Source organism: Ictalurus punctatus, chromosome 27 (genome assembly GCF_001660625.3).
Source record: "Ictalurus punctatus breed USDA103 chromosome 27, Coco_2.0, whole genome shotgun sequence".
Lineage (NCBI taxonomy): Eukaryota > Metazoa > Chordata > Actinopteri > Siluriformes > Ictaluridae > Ictalurus > Ictalurus punctatus.
The window spans coordinates 5,412,501-5,420,000 of record NC_030442.2 but is presented as its reverse complement, the minus strand read 5'-3'; the positions used below and the strand labels follow the sequence as shown (position 1 = coordinate 5,420,000).

Here is a 7,500-nt window from a genome sequence, read left to right as displayed (position 1 = left end):
GTGACTTTCTAGCCATGAAATGTCACTTTTTTCACCTTATCATACTTTTTCATCAACTTTTGCATTTTAATGTAAACAATCATATTTCGTAATATGTTGGGTCAGAAACATTTCATAGTACTATATTATGTCTAAATATGTGAAAAGAATCATATTGGAGTAGGTCGGGACACTGATTATACGAGTTTGTTAGCAAAACCACTTTCCTTTGCTCCTAGCGCCTTCTCGTTCGCTGTACAGCGTTTTGAGCGGATAAAGAGCACAAGTGTGTAAGGGGACACAGGATGAATGGGAACTAGTTTTGTTATTGTACTTTTGATGAAAAGTGAATTTCTAGCCATGAAACGTCACTTTTTTCACCTTATCATACTTTTTCATCAACTTTTGCATTTTAATGTAAACAATCATATTTCGTAATATGTTGGGTCAGAAACATTTCATAGTACTATATTATGTCTAAATATGTGAAAAAAATCAAATTGGAGTAGGTCGGGACACTGATTATACGAGTTTGTTAGCAAAACCACTTTCCTTTGCTCCTAGCGCCTTCTCGTTCGCTGTACAGCGTTTTGAGCGGATAAAGAGCACAAGTGTGTAAGGGGACACAGGATGAATGGGAACTAGTTTTGTTATTGTACTTTTGATGAAAAGTGACTTTCTAGCCATGAAATGTCACTTTTTTCACCTTATCATACTTTTTCATCAACTTTTGCATTTTAATGTAAACAATCATATTTCGTAATATGTTGGGTCAGAAACAGTTCATAGTACTATATTATGTCTAAATATGTGAAAAGAATCAAATTGGAGTAGGTCGGGACACTGATTATACGAGTTTGTTAGCAAAACCACTTTCCTTTGCTCCTAGCGCCTTCTCGTTCGCTGTACAGCGTTTTGAGCGGATAAAGAGCACAAGTGTGTAAGGGGACACAGGATGAATGGGAACTAGTTTTGTTATTGTACTTTTGATGAAAAGTGACTTTCTAGCCATGAAACGTCACTTTTTTCACCTTATCATACTTTTTCATCAAGTTTTGCATTTTAATGTAAACAATCATATTTCGTAATATGTTGGGTCAGAAACAGTTCATAGTACTATATTATGTCGAAATATGTGAAAAAAATCAAATTGGAGTAGGTCGGGACACTGATTATACGAGTTTGTTAGCAAAACCACTTTCCTTTGCTCCTAGCGCCTTCTCGTTCGCTGTATAGCGTTTTGAGCGGATAAAGAGCACAAGTGTGTAAGGGGACAGGATGAATGGGAACTAGTTTTGTTATTGTACTTTTGATGAAAAGTGACTTTCTAGCCATGAAACGTCACTTTTTTCACCTTATCATACTTTTTCATCAACTTTTGCATTTTAATGTAAACAATCATATTTCGTAATATGTTGGGTCAGAAACAGTTCATAGTACTATATTATGTCTAAATATGTGAAAAAAATCAAATTGGAGTAGGTCGGGACACTGATTATACGAGTTTGTTAGCAAAACCACTTTCCTTTGCTCCTAGCGCCTTCTCGTTCGCTGTACAGCGTTTTGAGCGGATAAAGAGCACAAGTGTGTAAGGGGACACAGGATGAATGGGAACTAGTTTTGTTATTGTACTTTTGATGAAAAGTGACTTTCTAGCCATGAAATGTCACTTTTTTCACCTTATCATACTTTTTCATCAACTTTTGCATTTTAATGTAAACAATCATATTTCGTAATATGTTGGGTCAGAAACAGTTCATAGTACTATATTATGTCTAAATATGTGAAAAGAATCAAATTGGAGTAGGTCGGGACACTGATTATACGAGTTTGTTAGCAAAACCACTTTCCTTTGCTCCTAGCGCCTTCTCGTTCGCTGTACAGCGTTTTGAGCGGATAAAGAGCACAAGTGTGTAAGGGGACACAGGATGAATGGGAACTAGTTTTGTTATTGTACTTTTGATGAAAAGTGACTTTCTAACCATGAAACGTCACTTTTTTCACCTTATCATACTTTTTCATCAACTTTTGCATTTTAACGTAAACAATCATATTTCGTAATATGTTGGGTCAGAAACAGTTCATAGTACTATATTATGTCTAAATATGTGAAAAGAATCATATTGGAGTCGGTCGGGACACTGATTATACGAGTTTGTTAGCAAAACCACTTTCCTTTGCTCCTAGCGCCTTCTCGTTCGCTGTACAGCGTTTTGAGCGGATAAAGAGCACAAGTGTGTAAGGGGACACAGGATGAATGGGAACTAGTTTTGTTATTGTACTTTTGATGAAAAGTGACTTTCTAGCCATGAAATGTCACTTTTTTCACCTTATCATACTTTTTCATCAAGTTTTGCATTTTAATGTAAACAATCATATTTCGTAATATGTTGGGTCAGAAACAGTTCATAGTACTATATTATGTCTAAATATGTGAAAAGAATCAAATTGGAGTAGGTCGGGACACTGATTATACGAGTTTGTTAGCAAAACCACTTTCCTTTGCTCCTAGCGCCTTCTCGTTCGCTGTACAGCGTTTTGAGCGGATAAAGAGCACAAGTGTGTAAGGGGACACAGGATGAATGGGAACTAGTTTTGTTATTGTACTTTTGATGAAAAGTGACTTTCTAACCATGAAACGTCACTTTTTTCACCTTATCATACTTTTTCATCAACTTTTGCATTTTAATGTAAACAATCATATTTCGTAATATGTTGGGTCAGAAACAGTTCATAGTACTATATTATGTCTAAATATGTGAAAAAAATCAAATTGGAGTAGGTCGGGACACTGATTATACGAGTTTGTTAGCAAAACCATTTTCCTTTGCTCCTAGCGCCTTCTCGTTCGCTGTACAGCGTTTTGAGCGGATAAAGAGCACAAGTGTGTAAGGGGACACAGGATGAATGGGAACTAGTTTTGTTATTGTACTTTTGATGAAAAGTGACTTTCTAGCCATGAAACGTCACTTTTTTCACCTTATCATACTTTTTCATCAACTTTTGCATTTTAATGTAAACAATCATATTTCGTAATATGTTGGGTCAGAAACAGTTCATAGTACTATATTATGTCTAAATATGTGAAAAGAATCATATTGGAGTAGGTCGGGACACTGATTATACGAGTTTGTTAGAAAAACCACTTTCCTTTGCTCCTAGCGCCTTCTCGTTCGCTGTACAGCGTTTTGAGCGGATAAAGAGCACAAGTGTGTAAGGGGACACAGGATGAATGGGAACTAGTTTTGTTATTGTACTTTTGATGAAAAGTGACTTTCTAGCCATGAAATGTCACTTTTTTCACCTTATCATACTTTTTCATCAAGTTTTGCATTTTAATGTAAACAATCATATTTCGTAATATGTTGGGTCAGAAACAGTTCATAGTACTATATTATGTCGAAATATGTGAAAAAAATCAAATTGGAGTAGGTCGGGACACTGATTATACGAGTTTGTTAGAAAAACCACTTTCCTTTGCTCCTAGCGCCTTCTCGTTCGCTGTATAGCGTTTTGAGCGGATAAAGAGCACAAGTGTGTAAGGGGACACAGGATGAATGGGAACTAGTTTTGTTATTGTACTTTTGATGAAAAGTGACTTTCTAGCCATGAAACGTCACTTTTTTCACCTTATCATACTTTTTCATCAACTTTTGCATTTTAATGTAAACAATCATATTTCGTAATATGTTGGGTCAGAAACAGTTCATAGTACTATATTATGTCTAAATATGTGAAAAGAATCATATTGGAGTCGGTCGGGACACTGATTATACGAGTTTGTTAGCAAAACCACTTTCCTTTGCTCCTAGCGCCTTCTCGTTCGCTGTACAGCGTTTTGAGCGGATAAAGAGCACAAGTGTGTAAGGGGACACAAGATGAATGGGAACTAGTTTTGTTATTGTACTTTTGATGAAAAGTGACTTTCTAGCCATGAAACGTCACTTTTTTCACCTTATCATACTTTTTCATCAACTTTTGCATTTTAATGTAAACAATCATATTTCGTAATATGTTGGGTCAGAAACATTTCATAGTACTATATTATGTCTAAATATGTGAAAAGAATCATATTGGAGTAGGTCGGGACACTGATTATACGAGTTTGTTAGAAAAACCACTTTCCTTTGCTCCTAGCGCCTTCTCGTTCGCTGTACAGCGTTTTGAGCGGATAAAGAGCACAAGTGTGTAAGGGGACACAGGATGAATGGGAACTAGTTTTGTTATTGTACTTTTGATGAAAAGTGACTTTCTAACCATGAAACGTCACTTTTTTCACCTTATCATACTTTTTCATCAACTTTTGCATTTTAATGTAAACAATCATATTTCGTAATATGTTGGGTCAGAAACAGTTCATAGTACTATATTATGTCGAAATATGTGAAAAAAATCAAATTGGAGTAGGTCGGGACACTGATTATACGAGTTTGTTAGCAAAACCACTTTCCTTTGCTCCTAGCGCCTTCTCGTTCGCTGTATAGCGTTTTGAGCGGATAAAGAGCACAAGTGTGTAAGGGGACACAGGATGAATGGGAACTAGTTTTGTTATTGTACTTTTGATGAAAAGTGACTTTCTAGCCATGAAACGTCACTTTTTTCACCTTATCATACTTTTTCATCAACTTTTGCATTTTAATGTAAACAATCATATTTCGTAATATGTTGGGTCAGAAACATTTCATAGTACTATATTATGTCTAAATATGTGAAAAGAATCATATTGGAGTAGGTCGGGACACTGATTATACGAGTTTGTTAGAAAAACCACTTTCCTTTGCTCCTAGCGCCTTCTCGTTCGCTGTATAGCGTTTTGAGCGGATAAAGAGCACAAGTGTGTAAGGGGACACAGGATGAATGGGAACTAGTTTTGTTATTGTACTTTTGATGAAAAGTGACTTTCTAGCCATGAAACGTCACTTTTTTCACCTTATCATACTTTTTCATCAACTTTTGCATTTTAATGTAAACAATCATATTTCGTAATATGTTGGGTCAGAAACAGTTCATAGTACTATATTATGTCTAAATATGTGAAAAGAATCATATTGGAGTCGGTCGGGACACTGATTATACGAGTTTGTTAGCAAAACCACTTTCCTTTGCTCCTAGCGCCTTCTCGTTCGCTGTACAGCGTTTTGAGCGGATAAAGAGCACAAGTGTGTAAGGGGACACAAGATGAATGGGAACTAGTTTTGTTATTGTACTTTTGATGAAAAGTGACTTTCTAGCCATGAAACGTCACTTTTTTCACCTTATCATACTTTTTCATCAACTTTTGCATTTTAATGTAAACAATCATATTTCGTAATATGTTGGGTCAGAAACATTTCATAGTACTATATTATGTCTAAATATGTGAAAAGAATCATATTGGAGTAGGTCGGGACACTGATTATACGAGTTTGTTAGAAAAACCACTTTCCTTTGCTCCTAGCGCCTTCTCGTTCGCTGTACAGCGTTTTGAGCGGATAAAGAGCACAAGTGTGTAAGGGGACACAGGATGAATGGGAACTAGTTTTGTTATTGTACTTTTGATGAAAAGTGACTTTCTAACCATGAAACGTCACTTTTTTCACCTTATCATACTTTTTCATCAACTTTTGCATTTTAATGTAAACAATCATATTTCGTAATATGTTGGGTCAGAAACAGTTCATAGTACTATATTATGTCGAAATATGTGAAAAAAATCAAATTGGAGTAGGTCGGGACACTGATTATACGAGTTTGTTAGCAAAACCACTTTCCTTTGCTCCTAGCGCCTTCTCGTTCGCTGTACAGCGTTTTGAGCGGATAAAGAGCACAAGTGTGTAAGGGGACACAAGATGAATGGGAACTAGTTTTGTTATTGTACTTTTGATGAAAAGTGACTTTCTAGCCATGAAACGTCACTTTTTTCACCTTATCATACTTTTTCATCAACTTTTGCATTTTAATGTAAACAATCATATTTCGTAATATGTTGGGTCAGAAACATTTCATAGTACTATATTATGTCTAAATATGTGAAAAGAATCATATTGGAGTAGGTCGGGACACTGATTATACGAGTTTGTTAGAAAAACCACTTTCCTTTGCTCCTAGCGCCTTCTCGTTCGCTGTATAGCGTTTTGAGCGGATAAAGAGCACAAGTGTGTAAGGGGACACAGGATGAATGGGAACTAGTTTTGTTATTGTACTTTTGATGAAAAGTGACTTTCTAGCCATGAAACGTCACTTTTTTCACCTTATCATACTTTTTCATCAACTTTTGCATTTTAATGTAAACAATCATATTTCGTAATATGTTGGGTCAGAAACAGTTCATAGTACTATATTATGTCTAAATATGTGAAAAGAATCAAATTGGAGTAGGTCGGGACACTGATTATACGAGTTTGTTAGCAAAACCACTTTCCTTTGCTCCTAGCGCCTTCTCGTTCGCTGTATAGCGTTTTGAGCGGATAAAGAGCACAAGTGTGTAAGGGGACACAGGATGAATGGGAACTAGTTTTGTTATTGTACTTTTGATGAAAAGTGACTTTCTAACCATGAAACGTCACTTTTTTCACCTTATCATACTTTTTCATCAACTTTTGCATTTTAATGTAAACAATCATATTTCGTAATATGTTGGGTCAGAAACATTTCATAGTACTATATTATGTCTAAATATGTGAAAAGAATCATATTGGAGTAGGTCGGGACACTGATTATACGAGTTTGTTAGAAAAACCACTTTCCTTTGCTCCTAGCGCCTTCTCGTTCGCTGTATAGCGTTTTGAGCGGATAAAGAGCACAAGTGTGTAAGGGGACACAGGATGAATGGGAACTAGTTTTGTTATTGTACTTTTGATGAAAAGTGACTTTCTAGCCATGAAACGTCACTTTTTTCACCTTATCATACTTTTTCATCAACTTTTGCATTTTAATGTAAACAATCATATTTCGTAATATGTTGGGTCAGAAACAGTTCATAGTACTATATTATGTCTAAATATGTGAAAAGAATCATATTGGAGTCGGTCGGGACACTGATTATACGAGTTTGTTAGCAAAACCACTTTCCTTTGCTCCTAGCGCCTTCTCGTTCGCTGTACAGCGTTTTGAGCGGATAAAGAGCACAAGTGTGTAAGGGGACACAGGATGAATGGGAACTAGTTTTGTTATTGTACTTTTGATGAAAAGTGACTTTCTAACCATGAAACGTCACTTTTTTCACCTTATCATACTTTTTCATCAACTTTTGCATTTTAATGTAAACAATCATATTTCGTAATATGTTGGGTCAGAAACAGTTCATAGTACTATATTATGTCTAAATATGTGAAAAAAATCAAATTGGAGTAGGTCGGGACACTGATTATACGAGTTTGTTAGCAAAACCATTTTCCTTTGCTCCTAGCGCCTTCTCGTTCGCTGTACAGCGTTTTGAGCGGATAAAGAGCACAAGTGTGTAAGGGGACACAGGATGAATGGGAACTAGTTTTGTTATTGTACTTTTGATGAAAAGTGACTTTCTATCCATGAAATGTCACT

General features: G+C 35.8%; 2 long non-coding RNA genes across 2 annotated transcripts in view; one reads left to right on the top strand and one right to left on the bottom strand.

Annotated features, from left to right (window-relative positions):
- The window catches only part of LOC128629302 (uncharacterized), a 17,866-nt gene that overhangs the window by 2,359 nt on the left and 8,007 nt on the right, over positions 1 to 7,500 (bottom strand). The window lies entirely within an intron of this gene.
- LOC128629300 (uncharacterized) overlaps positions 1 to 7,500 on the top strand; it is a 25,843-nt gene that overhangs the window by 15,600 nt on the left and 2,743 nt on the right. The gene's annotated exons all lie outside the window — the stretch shown is intronic.